General features: G+C 64.9%; 1 long non-coding RNA gene across 4 annotated transcripts in view; it reads right to left on the reverse strand.

The window, feature by feature from the left end:
- LOC129214816 (uncharacterized) overlaps window positions 1–18490 on the reverse strand; it is a 117563-nt gene that overhangs the window by 63007 nt on the left and 36066 nt on the right. For 2 of the 4 annotated variants that reach the window (XR_008579822.1, XR_008579821.1), the window contains exon 2: window positions 12069–12185. This is a non-coding gene — a long non-coding RNA (uncharacterized LOC129214816). Of the gene's footprint in view, window positions 1–12041; window positions 12186–18490 lie in introns of all 4 variants that reach the window. The other 2 variants (XR_008579819.1, XR_008579820.1) reach the window with 1 other exon arrangement.

Here is an 18490-nt window from a genome sequence, read left to right on the forward strand (position 1 = left end):
CCGCTCCGGGGGGCTGCGCTGGTGCAGCCCCCAGCCCGCTCGCCATCACCCGTCCCGCCGGCGGGTGCAGCTGGAGAAGCACCTGGTGCCGGCCGCTGACAAACCTCCCAGCCTGGCCCCCAGTCAGCCCAGCCCCTGATTTCCGTGGCTGCCCTCAGCCTCTCCTCCCCTGCCAGCACACGGCTCTGCCTCCGACGGGGAAACGGCTGGGACGGGGTCCAGCTCCACCAGCGTTTAAAAAGTAATCGGTAACGGGGATCACCTTTCCCCAGGGGCGGCTCGCTCCACTCCCGCTGCTGTGAACGTTGGATACGGACATGGCAAATAAGCCAAAAGGAGAGCGTGCCAGCCACCGCTCGGTATCGATGGGGGGGCGCATGGGCTAAAGCGGAGGCTCGTCCCTGCCCGGACGGTGGCACGGGCTGGAGCCTGAACCCCGAGCAGGACAGGCTGCTGGAAAATTGCTGCCGGTGCCCCCCCGCAGCCCCAGCAGTGCCGAGGGGTGCAGGGCTGCTGCCCATCCCATCGGTGGAGCGGGGCCACGCTCCGGCCGGCGGCAGGGAGATGCGGCAGGAGGCCGGGGCAGCAGAGGACACCAGGGCTCTCCAGGGACCGGAGCCTCCGCGGTGCCGCTCATCGCCGCACCGGCACCAGCGGGCGCAGCTCTGCCCCGGCTCCCAGCGATGCCCTCGCCAGCGCCATCCCCCCCCAGAGGTGCCCAGGAGGGGGGTCCCGGGGCTCGGCAAGGCTGAGGGGTCCAGCTCGTGCCGCGGAGGCTCTTCCCAGCCGGGCACACCGGAGGGAAACCCCGGGCACCGCCCCAGAGGAGCCGGCTCGCCTGCCGCCCCTCAGCCCAGCAAAGCCTCCCCGAGCTGGAGCAGCCGAGCGCCAAGGACAGGATTAATTTCGGCAGGGCTCCGCAGCGTGCGGCATCCAGCCCAGGCTCCCAGTATTCCCCTTTGTGCGCACCACAATTGACTCATGTTTTTAAAAGGAAAATTGGGAGGGGGGGGGAGGGAAAGAAAAAAATACAGAAATGCCTCAGAATCAAACCTCAGAGAAAGCGTGGGAGCTCTCCGGAGAGGAGGAAAGCACTTTCTGTATAATTCACCTTTTGTCATTTAATCACCACCCCTCTCGCTGCCGGCAGCCGAGCGGCACGGCCAGGTAATGGCCGCGTGCTGGGAAATCCACGGCGGGGCCTGGGGAACGCTCGCTCCCACCGGCGAGCAGGTTCCTGCCCTGGACGCCGCGCTGCGTCGGAAAACTTCCATCGCCTGGCCCAGTTTGCCAAGGAGACGAGCTGATTTCCTCTCCTCCGAAGCAGCTTACAAAGCAGCTGGCGGAACGCCAGGGTCTTTTTAGAGAAATGTTAATGATGCCCAGGGAAGAGCTAATCATGTGTCATGGAAACAACTTTGTGCCAAAGTGCTACACGGCCCCAGCCCCGCGCGGGGCGGCCGGGGGACGCGGTGGCCGCAGGTGAGGGCAGGACCGGGGCTCCTCTCTGTGGTGGCACCGCGGGGACGCCGGGGGTCAGCTGCCGATGTCCGGCGCCGGCACCGTGCACGGGTTTAGCACCTGCAGCTCCCGGGGACCGCTCCTGGTGACGGTGGCAGATCCCTCCTGGCCCCACCAGACCACGCTGAGAGCATCATCCACCACTGGTCTGCCTCAGCCGGTGGGACCCGGCGAGCAGCGGGGGCTGGAGCAGCCGGTGCAGCCCAGCACGGTCGGGGACACAACCGAGCGCTCCCGAGAGCCGCCCAGCTCCCTCCCGCAGCAGGGGGCAGGCAGCAGCCGCCCCCTCTCCCGGGGAATATCACCCGAATTACGGTATTGCAGCCGACGGACAGAACAGGGAGCGGGACGGTCGGCGGCGTAACAGAAACAGCTGGGACACGCTACGGACGGGGGAGCTCTGCCAGGAAGGACAAAACCCAAAGGAACCGGCGGGGAACGTCATGCGCTGGTGAGCAGGGAACGGGCGAGAGCCGGGGGGAGCCGTCCCCCGGCTGCGGCACCCAGCACCTCGAGCCCTGCCAGCTCCCCAAAGCCTCGCATCGCTGTCTGGATGCCCCCCACCCCAGGGAGCAGAGCACCTGCCTGCCAGATCTCCCAGAGACCGTCTCACCATCGGGCACAATTTAAGGGGAAAAAACTCAGATTTCTGTTTCCCCCCCAGCACCTTTTCCAGCTGACTTGTCCTCTAGGAAATAACAAACTCCTGCATTTACTTGGGGACCTCCACAGCGTGGTCTTGCTCCTGGCATCTTGCACCAGCGGTCGTGCGGGTGCCAGCGGGATGGGACGCCCCGAGCTGGGCTGGGGAAGCCTCTCCCGGATGAGCAAAGGGATCCTGGAGGAATCGCTTATTCCTCCAGACCGGCCTCGCCTGGCCCCGCGACCCACTCCTCCCCCTGAGAGCACTCAGCAACGACGCGGTCACACTTCCCAAGGCACAGCTCTGAGGTTTTCAGCAGTTTGCATCCATTTGTCTTTTAGCTTCTCCCCTGACGGGTGCACAACCTCCAGCAGGAACCTTTTCCTGCCTTTACGGCAGCGTGCAGCTTACAACGACGGGCATCGCCTGCACCGCTCTGGCAGCCTGACGTCTCCAGGCGCAGACCGTCCTCCTGCCACACGAAAACAACCTTGGCTCAGATGGCCACGTGTTGAGTCAGTCTAAATAACACAACCGCCAACAAAAATATATCTGTACGTTAGGGCTAGCTCCAAGAGCAAAGACAAGAGGACCTAAGAGGCTGCAGCTTTCAGCTCTAGGGCCAGCAGAGTTTTATTTAAAGCAGGAGGAGTAAATAAAGTCCTCAGCACGAGGAAGAAAGCTCCCAGAGAGCAAACCCAGAACTGAGCGGATAAATAACGCAGCCGGCAGGACCTGAGCCGCGCGAAGGAGCGGGGGGGAGGCGGCGGCGGCACAGAAAACCTCGCGTGCCAGGCAGCACGGGGCAGAGCAAGGATTGCCGGGGGCTGAGTGAGACGCTGTGGCAAAATAGTGAAAGGTTCATTAGTTATGTAAATAAAAAGATAATACAGAAAAAAAGTGAGGCTGCTGCACAGCATGGATGAGTAGGGATAAAACTAACCTAGGTGTTGCCTGAAAACTGATTGAACAATGAGCTTCGGCTTTCGGGGGGGTGGCGATTAACACACCGTCGTCGGCAGGCTGCTTTACAGACCGGAGGAACAGAAACTGAAGCTACAGTCTCCAAAGCAGGAGCAAAACCCAAAACACCCAATGAGTTTAAATCAGAGGAATGAGGAAATCTCCGTCCCAGAAGTGACCCAACTCACAGCCCAACCACGGAGCCGTCAAGCTGCGACGGGCCACAGCACTGGGCAAAGAGCAGCAGGGAGCCAAGAGAGCAGCCAGGGGCAGGGCGAGACCCCCCAGGCCCCCGGACCCCCCCAGCACACAGAACAGAAGCTCAGTGAGAAACAAGGCGGAAGCACACGACAAACAGGTAGGACGTAACATCGCCTTACCAAAGGCGGCTCGTGCCAGGATAAGTCGGTATCTTCCTTCAGACAAGGGGGACGCGAGCGGCTTGGCCGGCAGCAGCACCCCAAGGAGACGGGCTGGCGAGGGCCGGGGGAGGCATTTGCCGTGCGGGGAGGAGAGGCTTCAGCCCGGGGGGGCTGGCAGACCCCGAGACCGGAGCGACCGAACAGCACAAAGTTCAAAACGCTGAACATAAGGACTACGCGAGAATTTCTGCTCTAACCTGGAAAAACACACAGAGAAACATCTAGGTATATTACTCAGTTACAAGCTGACTATGAGTCACCATCTCCTGCATCTGTGAAAAAAGCAAGCGTGTTTCTAGGCTGCCGGGCCAAGAGATTTCCGGGAGAAAGCAGGCAGCAGCCACGCTGCTGCACGATGCTCCGCTGGGGCCGGATCCGTCCCGCTGGATGCCCACGCGTACGAGGGGCTGGGATGGAGCAGCGGGGCAGGGCTGCCCGGGGCACGGAGAGCTGCTCGGCGGAGCGGGCAGGAGCACGGAGCAGCTCGCCCCGCGCAGCCCGGCCAAGGCTGCTGCTCTACAAATACGGGGGGAGCGGGCACTGGGGAGGGAGCGGAGCTGTGCGAGCTGAAGGACAATGCTGGCACAAGCATCAAAGGGTGTGAAAGGCTGCAAGGAGCGGGAGGTGGGAAGGCAACGGGGAGGTTTCTGTGCGCGGGGAGCGACAGGCACCGCTCGGGCAGGAGGCTGGGACAGTCCTCAGCAAAGGGGCTGCGGCTGGGACCGCCTGGGCAGCGGGGACGGGGCGCGGGGCTCTGGGCCTCCTCCCAAAACATGCCTTTAAACTCCTTTCAAACGGTACTCGGATGGTTCACCGCTTCCATCACCGGAGCTGAGAAGCGATGGCCCACAGCCCAGCAGCCCTTTCCCCCGCTATGGGGAGCCGGCAGAGAACGGCGGGTTCCCCCCGGCCGCCCACCGCCACACCAGAGCCCCGTCCCGCCGCCACCCTGCAAAACCGCGGGCTGGGCGCCCCTGCTCCAGGCGCTGTCCAGATTGCTTCCCTAACTCCGTGCAGAAATCCAGGCTGCTAATCAGATGGAAAGTCTCCATCCCATAATAAACAGAGTGTACTATTTATAAACCTGAAAAGGTCTTTATTATTATTATTTTCCCCAGAAAAAAAAAAAAAAAGCACCAAACCCTTGCACAATACCGTTAAATACACCCCACCAAGGACTCGCAGGTCTGCGGCGCTGGTATCGCTTCCCCAGGCAGTGCCCAGTGGAACAGATGGCAGTGTGGGCGTTAGGTACCAGCCTCCTGGCAATCTGAACATCTGTTACCGTTAGAAAATGCTAATTGCCATCAATCAGGACAGCACCTACCCACATTTACATGCAAGCACAAAAAAATTACGTCTAAATTTCTCCGAGTACAACACTTGCTGCATGTTAAGTAACTGGAGCTGCTCAGATGCTGCAAGCCAGCCTGGCACCGGCGGCTGCGGGCGATGCACCACATCTGTCCCCGGGGCAGAGCCCTCCGGCCGCAGCCACCTCTGTCTCCACAGGCCGCTCTCCTGCCCGGGAGCGCTGCCGCCGGCGCGGGGCACGCCGGGGAGGACGGTCCCCGTCCCCTCTGCAGACGCTGCAGGGTACATGCATCCTTCTGCACGATGCTCCCACCTCACTCGCGCACGCCAGACACGCAGCAGGAGTTGTGGGGTGACTCCGGAGCAGCTTTGGGCCCCGCACCCCGACCCGCTGCGCTCGCAGACCCACGAGACCCCCGCACGCACGCCCTCGCTGCTCCCCTCCGCCCCGCCGCATCTCCATGTCCCAGCTCGGGGGGGCTGCCTGGCAGGAGCTGCCCGCCCCACACAGCCCCCGGGCAGGGGCCAGCCGCGTCTCGCCCCACGGGACACCACGACGGACGGCGTGAGTCCGTCTGGGAACTGCCCAGCCCTGGCTGGACCTCGTGGTGCGTCCTACGGGACGGTGGGACGCTCCATGCCCAGAGAGCACGGGAGCAGACGGGAACAGAAACAGCCCCGCTCTGGTTTATCCGATCGCCTTACAGGAATTGTAGGGAAAGGTTCGGAGATGCCCACACCGGTGTCGCCATGGGCAGCCCCCCCGACGGCCCCCAGCAGCCCCGGGGGGGACACACACCCCGGCTCCCCCCTCGCCCAAAGCCCCGGCAGCCTGCGGGCCCCGCGAGAGCGGCTGAGCTGGGACAGCGCGTGGAGGCGAGGGGAGGCGCCAGCCGCCGCAGCAAGATGGCAATTCCCGTTTTGAAGAAGCAGAGGCGCAAAAATTGGATGGCAAACTCGGACACAAAGTTGAGCGGAGAAGCGTGAAAACAGGAAACCTGGAGCACAGCGATCCCTGAGACACAGCCCCCTCCGCAGCGGTCCCACGGGACGCTCCGACAGCCGGAGCCAGCGTGCCGGCCACGCTCCTCACCCCGAGGCGCTGCCGGGGCCCCCACCTCCCTCGCAGCGGGGAGCTGCGCCCGAATGCAAATGATGCTCTGGGCTGGCGCCAAGATCTCCTCGTTCCTTCCTCCGTTTAGGGCACCTCTTGGTGCTGCAGCCTTCACGCAGCTGGCAGGCACCCGCGAGGGTGCGAAGGAGCGTGCTAAGGCTCGCCCAGGAGCGACTCTTCTTCAACGGCACAGCCGACCCTCGAGGCGCGGTGCTGGACCCACACCCCGGTCTTCTCCCTCGGGAGCGCGGTCCTCGACCGCAGCTGAGACCAACTTCGTATTGCGAGAGCCTTTCTCCCTGCCGCGCTCTGCCGGCTTCGGCTGCTGGCTCGCAGAGGCAGCGCCGACACACCGGACCTTCGGACACCGTCCCTGCCGATTTTGGGGGTCAGCGGGTCGGGGTGGACCCTGACCTCCCGCGGTGGCTGAACGGCCCCAGCCCCAGGGCCAGGCCAGCTCTGCCCCAGCCGCTCCACTGCGGGGGGGACAGCGAACCCCGCACCGCGCTCCCGGGGAGCAGAAAGCCCCTCTCCCCCCGGGGGGGGGGGGGTACGTCCCACCCTAATCTGCTGGGTTGGGGCCAAGGGGGGGCTCGCCTTGCTGCTGCAGACCCACCCCAGCGCTGGGGGTGCACAGCACCATCCATCCCTGCTCTTCAGGCTCAGCACCCCCACCCAGTGCACTCGCCGAGCCGGCACGACCCGGCTCCCTCCTGCTGTGCCGCCACGCACCCTCTGCCCGGGGGGCTCCGCGCAGGCAGCAGCACCATCCTGCACACCCACCGCGGCAGCGGCGCGGGGTTTTCCACCCCACGCCTGGCCCCAGCCGCACTGACTGCAGGCGCCGCTGCCTCGGCTCTTGCAGAACGCTCAGGCTCTTCCCGAAGAAGAGCAAGAGGCGCAAGGAGGAGCGATCTCGCTGCTGAGGCGAAGGAGACGGGGGCACGGGATGGAGGAGCTGTCAGGGAGCGTCAGAGCCTCACCAGACACGCCGCGCTCTTCCCACGGCCGAGGGGAGCGGGGGATCGCGGTGCAACTTTAACGTCCTTGCAGCCATTACGTCACGGTTGTCGGGCTTTGGCTCCATCCCCTGGTTCACCCCACATCCCTCCCCAGCCCTGGCTCCCTGACAAACTCCCACCGGCGCGAGCAGGTTGCAGCACCGCTGCTCGCTTCCCGTGGCTCCCACCATTACTCAGCAGCCGAGGGAATCGCTCAGAGCTACAAGGTCACTCAAAAACACCATCTGTCCAAGCACCGCTCCTCGCCCCAGAGAGAGCAGGAGAGAAATTATTCCAACACGCTGAAGGCCACCGTCGCCCCCTCCGCCGCCCCGGCCGCACACCAGCATCGCTCCCTCGGCCCCGGCTGCAGTGACGGGGGGAGCTCAGCATCGCCGCCCGGGGAGACCCCCCTGCCCCTCGCACCAGCGAGACAGCCCTGGGCAAGCAGCACCTGGGCTGGGGCAACCTCCCACGCCGGGCAGCAGGGACCCTCTGCGTCGCCAGGGCACCCGAAGCCTCCGGGAGCAGATGGGAAAACCTCCCAAAGCGCCCGGCCGCAGGGCGAGGGGGTTGGTGCTGAGGAGCGTGCGGAGGCCACGGCTATAAACACGACCGCCCCAGGCCGGCAAACGCTGCCAAGATAAAATACACCCGCCCAAGGCAGCGAGCTGGCTGCGGGTCACCGCCCGGGCAGCAGGCGAGTGAGGAGGAGCAAGTGGGAACAGCACCCAGCGAGCCCCGCTCAGCACCTGCCCCATCGCCTGTGCCGGCCAGAGGCCAGGGCTGCCTCCACGGAACCTGGCTGGTGGCCCCCTCCAAGGCAGCGGTGGGTGCAATGGTGGGTGCAATGGTGGGGGTGCAATGGTGGGGGTGCAATGGTTGGTGCAACAGTGGGTGCAGTGGGGGTGCAACGGTGAGGGTGCAATGGTTGGTGCAACAGTAGGGGTGCAATGGTGGGGGTGCAATGGTTGGTGCAACAGTGGGTGCAACGGTGGGTGCAACGGTGGGGATGTGACCTACCTTGCACAGGGAGGACCAGCTGCGGAAGCACCATGACAGCCCCCGGGAACTGCCTGCCCCAGGCCCCCTCCCTCCAGCGCCGCCCGGGGACTGTCTATGGGGACCTGAAGTCACATTCGTCTCTGCTTGTGCTACTTCTCCTGCGCTTCCAAGTGTCACAACGCGGGCGCTATCTTTATCGAGGCAGTTGTCCCCCACACGCCGTGTCCCAGATGCACTTTCCCAGCTGCTCGCAGCCAGGCGCTTCCCCAGCGCCGTTTTCTCGCCAGGAAAGGCCCGGCGCGGTGCGGGGCTGCCAGCGACGGCTGGGCGCCGAGCGGAGGGACTCTGACTCACACCCAGCCCAGCCAATAAATAAATATTTGACTTGAGTTCATTTGCAAACTTAATAACGGGGAGCACATCCAAGGTGCTCAAGCGGAGCTCAGAGGCGCGTCCCCACGTTCCAGGCAGCGCGGCCGCCTCTGCCGAAGCTGTTCCCCCCGGCAGCGAGCATCCCGGCAGCTGTTTCCCTCCTTCATCCCCCAGCGCCCGTGGCTCTAACCCCCCCCCGCTGCGAGGCCCCGGGCTCTGGTGCTGTCGGCAGAGGCAGGCGTTGCCCCCGGGGCTGCACCCCAGCGGGGTCGTCCACCGGCTGCCGGCACCTCGGTGGCCCCGGGACCCCGCGCCAGCCCCAGCGCCCACGGGCTGGTCCCGCGGCGAGCCCCGCCGTGCGTGAGATCCTTTCCATATGGGAGCAGCCAGCGGAGCTGCCAGCTCCCGGCTCCAGCGCTTGCCGCTACATCTGGAAACTCTTCTCACCCTTAATTGTTCTTAATGCTTTAACACGCGGAGTGACTAATAAGACACTAATTGGGCGGCGTTAGCAGCAAGAGACGGAGCGGGGAGCGCGGCTGGCAGTGCCCTCTGTGCCGAGCCGGCGCTCTCCCAGCCGCTTAGCTGCCGCTGTGCCGCAAGTATCATAAATCACTACAAACCCAGGCGCTTTTCCCTTCTCGGCCTTTCCCAGAGCGGTGGGAAACCCGCCTCCAGCAGCGGCGAGAGCAAAGAGCTCCAGATTTCAGCTTGTTATCGCACGGCTGCCTGCGCCCCGGGAGCGAGGGAAGAGCAAGGCCCCCCCGGGAGGGACGTCCCCGCAGACAGGCACCCGGTGGCCCCCCCTCGACTCCCCACATCGCTCCCCTCTGGCGCCGAGCCCAGGGCTGCCACGTCCTCGCACCGACACCGGCATCGCCCGCCCGCGGCTCGCATGCCGGACACCGCCGGGACGGGCTCCCGCCTGACGTTGCTCACAGCAAGCAGACGCGAGAAGACAAGTGATGAACGGCCACGGGGAACGCACCCGCTCCTGCGGGAGTTATGGCAGCGGCTGCTGCTGCCGGGGAGCTGGGGCAGAGGATGTCTGCGCTTGGGACCCTCCCGCCGCCCGGACACCCATGGGGTGAGGGCCCCCCGCTGCCCCGGGGAGCTCCCGCGGGGCTGCCAGCCCTGCCTGCACGTCTGCCTGCAGCACTGCGCTCGCTGGAGCTGCTCGACAGCGGGAAATAGGCACAAATCTTGTTACACACTGGCTAAGCCTCCCTGGGCATGTTTTCTATAAATCTCCTGGAATTTATTATATGATAACTAGCCTGGAAAAGCTAAATTAAATCCACAGCCAAGAAACTGACTTTCAAGTGTGACCTAATTTACTCGCTCGGAGGGGAGGAGGGAGCGGGGATCCCGGTGCCAGTCGTTCCCGGGATGACCTCCCTGTGCAGCCGCACCCCCCCGTCCTCCTCCTCGCCGTGACTTTGGGGACGGAGCTGCGCAGCCTTTCATGTCTGAGCGGATCTCACACTCCCACTCGCTGGAACAAAAGCGCCTCAAGGGCTCCCCTGTCAGATGTTTCTCCATTGCTCATCTTCAAGCCTTCCTTTAAGGAGCGCTCTCCTCCCGGGGGGGCTCCGGCGGGTTTGGGGATGACGGGGAGCGTCGTCGCAGGGGCTCCGCATCAGCGCATTCCTCCGTGCTCCAGGCTGCTCCCCGCCGTCCCGGTGAGCCTCGTGCCCTGCACCAGCACCCTCGTTGGCAGTTCACGGGCGGCAACCCAAAGCCTTCGTGCCAGGCTCCAGCGAGGAAGACGGCTCGCAGAGAAGGAAGGTTTATGGGCAGAGGAGAAAGCAGCAGGGAAAAAGTCTGGCTGGGGAAGAGGCTCGGTGGCCTGAGCCCGGGCGAGCCCACCTCTCCCCGGGTGGCCAGAGTGGGTCCCGGCAGCAACGGCTGCACCGGTGCATTCCCAGGGACGGGCACCTCCCTCCCCACGCAGGGGCACGACACGCGTCACTGCCGGGGTACCACCGCGACTCCAAACCCCCACGAAAAGCAGCACAGCCCCAACCCCAAACCCGTCCATGCCCCAGAACGCCGTGAGGTCCCGGGAGGAACTCCCAGCGCTCCTGCTCCGGACGTGGCGCATGTCACGGGCCAGCTCCGGTGCACCACGGTGCAGGGGCAGCCCTGCACGGCTCCTCTTCCCGCGGTGCCGTGGGGCAGAGGTCGGGCAGCACCGCGCCTCCCCCTCGCCCCAACGCCCCTGCCCGCTCGCTGGGCTCGGGGCCCCTTTGCAGCAGCGGGCTGCACGAAGCAGCAGCGTGGTGTGGGCAGCGCAGGCAGCGCGGGCAGCGCGGGCCGGGCCCGCGGCAAGGGCGACGTGGGCAGAGTGGGACCGCGGTGCTCTGGCAGACCCGGGGGTGGGCTCGGGGCTGGCACGCGGGCGCGTGCTGTTGTTCTGGAACGGAGTGCACTGGCAGAGCGGCATGTGGGAAGCTTGCATAATAGTGCCAGCCCACACTACGCCTGCTCCTTCCCAGCATGATCAGCCCCTCGCTTTCATGAGCAATAACATCCACCCGAAGTTTTCTAAAAGACAAAAAAAACCCGCTCAAGGTGATACACAGAGCTCAGCTGCCTTCGCTGCCTTCAAACTGATAAATGCAGCTGGGGAAATCCATCCGCACAGCCTCTTCGCAGAGGTGAGGCGTCTCTAATCCCCAGCTCGGGACGAGGACGCTCAAAACCTCGCTCCCTATTTGATGATTTCCGACCACGCACTTGGGACAGGGCAGAGCGGAGGAGCCGGCGTGCGGCGAGCAGCACGGCGAGGCGGGGACGCGTGGCTCCCCAGTGCAGGGACCCCTCGGCGGGCTGAGCCGGGGGGAAGAGCGGTCCTGGCTCGGGGGTCCCCGGGGAGCGGCAGCCGGCGGGGCAGGGTGCTGGGAGATGCGTGCAGTGGCAGACGGTGCCATGTGCCCTGTCCCCAAGCGGCGCCCAGGCCCCGGCCCTCGCATCGAAAGCGTGGCTGCCAGAGCGCTGCCGCAGCCCCTCCGAAAGCCGGCTGCACCCTCGGGTACTCACAACACCGGGAGGAAACAGGGACAACAGCTCGTCTGGAGAAGAAAGTCACGCTGCCTTTGCCAGGTTTAAATTTTAACTACTCGTTAGGCTGGTGCAAGCTCCCAGTGCAGGCTGGTGTCAGCACGAGGCGGGGTTGTAGTCCGTGTAACGTGAACTGACGGGGACGGGTTCAAACCAGACCAAACGGAAGCCACGCACGCAGCCGCGGCGGGTTTTTGCAGCACAGTCTGTGCCAAGAGCCGGGCTGTGCGTGCATCGCACTTGCACGCTCCCCTGCCAAGGTCCGGCGCGCTGCGGGACCCCCGTGCTCCTGCAGCAAGCAGGAGGGAGATGGCCGGGACCGATCCCCAGGGAGCAGTGGGGAGCCCAGCGCACGGGGCAGGACCAGACCCCCCCACCCCCCGTCCCATGAGGACCGGAGTGGCCGTGGCTTCTCCCCGTGACGCTTCCCTTCGCCAGGTCATCTCACGACAGCCTGGGCTTCGGGCACTGGTGCCACTGCGGGTGGGCACGGGATCCGTACCCAGTGCTGGTGCAAAGCACACGATGGGCTGAATCGCTGGCTGCTGCCCCAGGTGTGGCCCATGGGAAGCAGCAGCTTCATCCTCAACCGAAAACCGTCTCCACGCCCCCCCCCCTCCTACCTGGGCTGCTCGGTGGGAGCGACGTACCCGGAGGCCAAGAGCAGGTACCTCGTGCTGCGGTGGCAGGCGGGAGCTCACGCTCGTGTTCGCCCCTCGGAGCCGTCGGGAAGAGCCGTCGGGGTCTCACAGCAGCAGCTTCTCAGCCTGAAAGAGAGAGGGAGAGGCTCCAGTCCCGTCCCTGTGTAGGCATCGCTGCTAATAACGGAGGAGGACGCCGCAGAGCTCGGCGCCTCTGAACGCCACGGCTTCCAGGGACTCGCGCGCCGCTTGTCCCACTCTTTTAAAGCGCAATTATCTCACGGCTGGAGAGCAGCTTTGGAGCGTGGCCCGGCTGCCTGACACGCACAGAGGCAGCTCGGCAGGCAGGACCCTGCCCACGGCAAAGCTCCCTGGAGAGGGGGAAGCGCGGCTGGCCCTGGGGAACGGGGCTCGGCTGCAAGGAGGCGTGGCGGGTCCCCAGCTCGGGGGTCCCCGGCAGGGCCACATCCTGCTCTCTGCACTGATGCAGGGTGCTGAGGCTGGTCCTGCCGCCGTGGGGAGCAGAAGCCCTGGCCTCAGCAGAGCACACGGGACGGAGACAAGGAAAAGCAAAGGCTTCTTCCTAAGGGAAAAAGCACCCCCCAACCCTCTCGTTCCCCGCCAAAGGCTCCTCGGAGACAACCCGCAGCCCCCCGTCACTCTCAGCAGGTCTGGGTTGTTTTTCCCCGACCCAGGTTGAACAGGAGATAATTTAACAGCTTGTCCCCCATTGTAATGGGACTTTTTTCCCTGCTTCCCCCAAGCAGCCCATCCATCACGGCACCGAGCGGCGACGTCCACCCTGCGACCTCTGCCAGGCAGCCCCCCCGCCCGCCGTGAGTTACGACGCCTGCACCGTGCGGCAGGACGGGCTCGGCGCGCCGGCTCCGTGCCGGGAGCTGAGATTTATCCCCTCGGCGGAATAGGGGGCAGAGGCCGGGAGATAAGTCACAGCAAAGCTGCAGGAGCGTCTCTCAAGGTCCTCCAAGGTTAGCTCATTAAAAAGCAAGGAGAAGAGGAAAGGAAAAAAAAAAAAATGCCCGCAGTGGTGTGGCTCACGAATCACCCTCCTGCCTTCAAATCAGCCAAAACCAGGAGGGAAGCGGAAAGGGGGCCGGAAGCCCCCGGGCCGGCTCTGCAGCAATCCCCGGGGGAGGCTGCTGGCCGGGGCCGTGCGAAGCCACCAGCCTCCCCCAAAACCCATCCCAACAGCATCCCAATAAACGAAGCAGCGCGGTGCCCGGACAGAGATGCCGCTTCCCGGCGGTGCAGGAGCACAGCGGCCCTGGGGAAGGGGCGAGAGAGCGGGTAAGCAGCTGACGGGCAGCCCGCAGAGGCGCTCGGATGCCGGACAGGGGAGGATGCGGAAGACAACAGGCAGAGGGATCCCAAACGCAGCACAGAACGGCCCCTGCGGCTCCCCGGCCTCCCGGGGAGGAGATGGCCAGGGCTGCCGGGCGGGCACGCTCCCGTGGCCGTCCCCATTGGGGGGGCAGAAGGCAGGCAGGCGGGCAGCCCTGGGCTCGTCGATCGGCCCTCGCCCTGTCCCAGCCCCGTGGTGACACCCATCCCTGCTCCGGAGGCTCCAGCATCCCCGGCCACGCGGCAGGGACAGGCACCTCCGGTGCTACGCTCCCCCGGCCCCAGGAGCGGGCTGGAGCACGCAGACACGCTGCGACCGGCTCCGGGGTGCAGCCGTCGGGCTCTGCCGCAAAACCCTGGCACACCAAGCGCGCTGCCGGGAGCTGGCACCATCCCCACGACGGGAAGCCATCACCACTTTTGGGGACAGACCACAGAAAGCCCCCAGAGAAACAGTGAACAGCACAGAAACTCCCCAGCCTCCCCAAACTTGCTGGAATTCCCCTTCTGCCTCATTAGTCCTGCTCATTAGGCTCTGCTCCTGATTAGCACGCAGAGCTAGAGCACGGCTCAGCACAACTTCACGCTCCCCATCCCCCTCCACCCCAGCGACCTTTAACGCGGGTCCGTCACAGCGGGACCCCCTGAGCCCCCAGCGTGGGACCCCCTTTGCTGTCCCCTCCCGGGGCAGCTGCCACCGCAGCCCCGCTCCTCCCCGCCTCGCGTCCTTCCAGCGTCACCAGGAACCGCAGCAGAGCTGGGGGTTCAGCGGGGATTCGCCCGTCCCGGCCCCTGAGGGGCTTTTGAATTGCACGCACGTCTCCCCTCTGCGCACCCCCGACGCAGCCCCCACCCCGCTCACCGGCTGCCACCCCCCACGCGCCGCTGCCCAGCCGGAGGAGGGAGCGGGGAGCCAGGACGGGCACCTCCACGCTGCCCAGGCCAGCGTCGGGCACCCCGCGTCCCCCGGGAAAGGCGGTCGGCGAGCCCGGCACCTCCGGGGGAACCGGCCGAGGCGGGTGCTCGAGGCGTGAGCCGTTTTAAGCCTGAGGGAGCTGGGTGTGAGGGCTCACACGAGGATCATCTCCGAATTCCTGCACCACACAGGGCAAAGAACTTCCCCCAGCAATCCTTGAAACGGCAGCTCCTGCCTGAGCCCACCTTCGCTCTCCAACCGCTTCCCCCGGGACGCCAGCGGCCAAGAGCCCTCTCCCCCAGACGCCAGCCCAGCGCTGGGCAGCACCCGAGGCAGCACCCCTGGGTCTCCTCCCCGACACCGTATTTCCAACACGAACTCATTTAGCTACGGCTTCCACGCTCGCGTTGCGGGGTTTACCCGAGACCAAAAAAAACCCCAACCCATGCACATGCAGCGAGCGCAGGACACGATAGACACAGGGAAAACCCAACAGCATCCCTAAAACAAGACGACCACGGGAATACTTTTTCAGCACCTTCTACTGTCAAAAGCAAACCCACGTGTTACAGGGGGATGGGGCCGGCACGTTCCCCACCGGGGCGCAGGACCAGTGGGGACCAGCAGCAACCCCCGCCCGGAGCAGCCAGCCCTGCAACATCCCCCCCCGCAGGGAAACCGCTCCAGCCCCAGGAGGGGTGTGCGAGCGGATTGCCGACCCCCAGGGGCATCTCCCCCAGGAGCCACCGGGCTTTTACTACACAATAAAACATTGCGATTAGATCTACAAGCCAACCCCCGAAAGGCGAAGAGGTTTTATCAAAGCCAGCAGCACCCCAGGGAGGAAAGATAAGGGCAGCTGCCCGCAGCGTCCGCAGGCCCAGGGCCAGGCGGGGGGTGCGGGACCGGGGCTGCGCCTGCTCGTTTTCGGGAGCCGAGCCCCCGCCGCAGTCCCCACGCTCCCAGCAGGACGCTCGGCCCCGCGCGGTCTGTCGGACTTTACCCTGGCAGCGGGGTGACGGAGAAATCCCCCCAGGCAGGGCGGTGCTGGCGGGGGGCCGCGAAGGCGAATACCCGCAGTGACTTGTCCCTGCGTCGCTGGGAGGGGCAGAGCGGAATTTTCTTGCAGCAGCAAACGCATTGAAGCAGCGCTCGGAGCCTGTGCAGCCCGAGATACAGCTCCTGCTCCAGCCCAGATCAGGAGCTATTTCCCGCTTATCTGTGCCGAGCCTGCTATCTGTGCAGCGGAACACGGCACTTGGTAATAGGATTTTGATGCTGAACAGAAGATGCTTCTTCCCCCGGTCTCACTTACGTCACACCTGGAGGTATCCACGGCCATAGAGGTGACACAGAGGAAGGCTAAAGTGTTTCAACTCTTGCGCTGAGGGAGCAGCTTCTCCTTTAGCTGCAAAACAGCAGAATTAAAGCAATCTCATATTAGCCGCCCACTTCGTGCCCCCGCTCCGGCACAGGCCTGGGGACAGGAGGGAGAAGAGCACGGCCCTGCTGCAGCACCCCCGCAGCACCCCCGACCCCACCGGCCGCAGCAGGACCCCGCTCCCGCCCACAAACCCCCGTGGGAGCAGACAGAGCCCCCCGGCTCCTGGGGCTGTGGCTGGGGCGGGGGGGGGGAAGCCAGCACCCCCCGGGCATCCCCCGCTCCCAGCGCTCCCCCGGGCTCCGCTGTCAGCTGCATCCTGCGCCGCAGGGACCACCCACGCGCAGCAGCAGCAGCAGCAGCACGGAGCCAGGCTTGGGTGGTGGAGCCGCGCTCGCAGCTGCCTCGGGAAAGGGGAGGAAGGCTTGTCACCTCCCTGCCACCCTCCTCCCCGTCTGAGCGAGAGGAAGGTCCCACGCACCCCCGCTGCCGGAGCTGGGAAAGTCTCTGCCTGCCACAGACAAAACCAAAGGATGGGAACCACCCCCGCCAGGCGCGGGTGACATCTCACCCAGGGGAACGCTGCCGGCGCGGCGTCGGGGCTGTCACCGCCTCCCACGGCGCAGAGCGGGCGGACGAAGGGCCCTTGCAGAAAAGCACCGGGCCGGCAGCGGCCGGCGGCTCCGAGCACCCGCGAGCGGCGGCGGGGAGAGGAAAGTCCGGCCAAGGCCAGGCCGTTGTCAGCGTGCCGCGGCTGGGCTCCGGCAGGCTTGAGCCGCTGGGCTGAGGGCACACGCGCCGAGGCGCACACGCGGGGTGCACGCTGCTCTCGTGGGGCGCACGCTGCTCTCGTGGGGCGCACTGCAGCACTCGTGAAGCCCTGAACAGGCTGCGAGCAGGCACAGGCTGCGTGAGCCGGAAGGAAAGTGCTCATTAAGGAGCGAAGCGGGAAGGGAACTCGAGGCGCTCAGGGAGCAGGATGCGTCCCCGCTCATAGCATTTGCATTTTTCTCGCCCAGCTCCAGAGAACAGGGAGTTATCACAGCGTCAGTAAAGAGCCCCGCTGCACTAAAGGTGCGCTGCTATTAGATAAAAGAGCCGGGAAAGAAGTGAAAGACAGGCAACGAACGGAAGGAGAAACCATCTTGAACAAAAGGACGGAGAAAACAGTCCCGGGAAGCGCTGCAGGAGCCACGGGGTGGGGGACGGAGGGGACCTGCCAGCCGCCCCTGGCCCCTCCTGCCAGCCGGGAAGGCAGCCTGCGGGACGTGACCCCCCCCGGGATCACAGCTCTACGGTCCTGCAATTCTGTTTTCAGTGCTGCAGTTCGGAACATCACACTCTGCCTTTTCCTTCATCCCCCGATGCTCCGAGGCAGCGCACTGGCCCGGGCAGGGCTGCGGGTGCCTGCTCCCCCGGGGCAGCCCTGGGCACCCAGGGGCTGGGGCACGGCTCCCACCGAGCCCGAGAACTGCTCTGCAGCTGCACCCTGCCCCTCTGACGCAGGCATCGGTGACAGCCCCCCCGTGTCCCACACGGCCCCGTGCCGGCGAGGCAGAGCAGCGGTACCGCCGAGCCGCCGCGGACCCCGTCCCGCACAGCCTGCGCTCGGGCAGCGCGCGCCCAGGAGCCGGGGTGGGGGCGGGCAGCGCCGGCTGGGGGGCACGGGGATGCCAGGACGGGGGTTGCAGCCTGTTTCCCTGCACAAGTGCATTAAGTATTCTGCGCAGCACTTTTGCTGTAAATCACTTCCTATTCAGGCTCACTGCTGAGGGTCTCTGAAGGTCGATTTTCCATGGTTATGACAACAAAAACTAAAATTGGGTCAAACCTGAAAGGTATTATCTTCCTCCAAGCTGCTAAATGCACAATAGTAATGAGGTTGGTTAAGCAATTCACCCACAGACTGCATTATTTGCTCTGAAGATGTATTAACCAGTTAAATGAGCGTGATAAGGCAGCTCTGCTTATTTCTCCCACCAGCCGCACAGAAGATCTGAGGTTCTGGGTCTCCGTATCCCGGCTAATAACCGAGACTGCAGACGCACCGACAAAGGCGGCCGGCGCCGCGCCGCTCCGGGCCAGGCTCTGCCCAGCCTGACCCGCGGGAACACAAAGGGAACTTTAAAGGCATCCAGCGGCTGAGAGCCATTTGAAAAAATAATTATACTTCGTCCCTCCCCTTTCTCTTTCTTCTTCTTAAATGCTCCCCCCATCCAGCCTCCCGACGAAAGAGCACAAACCCGCGGGCTGCCCCGGCAGAGGCAGGTTTTGGCAGCAGCCCTGCTCCGGGACGGGGGTTCATCCCCGGCAAACGTGCGGCCGACTCGGCTGCTCCGTGTCGGTTCCTGCCGCTGCCGGGGCATGGGACGGGGGGGGTCAAAACCCACCAAACCCACCTGCCCAGGTCAGGGTGCTGCTCCTCGCGCACATCGGAGGACACCTCGCAGCCGGTGCCCCACGGATGCTGGAAGCCGCCCGTGCCCACGCCAGAGCTCTCCGTACCCGCTGCAGCGGATAAGGGGCAGCCGGGCAGGGGCCGTCCAGGGCCCCCACCCAGGAGCCTCCACCCCCATGGGGCAGCGGTGGCGGCTGTGGGACGCAAAGAACATTTGTTTTTATGGGATTTCTGCTGTTTTTCCTAAAACAAACACCCATTAATGTAAATATAACTGATGTAAACAAGCACGACCCTAAAATCCATGTGCAGCTGTATGTAACGGGGGAGAGGGAGGGAGGGAGGAGAAACACTTTAATTAATCCCTAAAATGA

This window comes from Grus americana, chromosome 18 (assembly GCF_028858705.1).
Source record: "Grus americana isolate bGruAme1 chromosome 18, bGruAme1.mat, whole genome shotgun sequence".
In the NCBI taxonomy this organism is placed as follows: Eukaryota; Metazoa; Chordata; class Aves; order Gruiformes; family Gruidae; genus Grus; species Grus americana.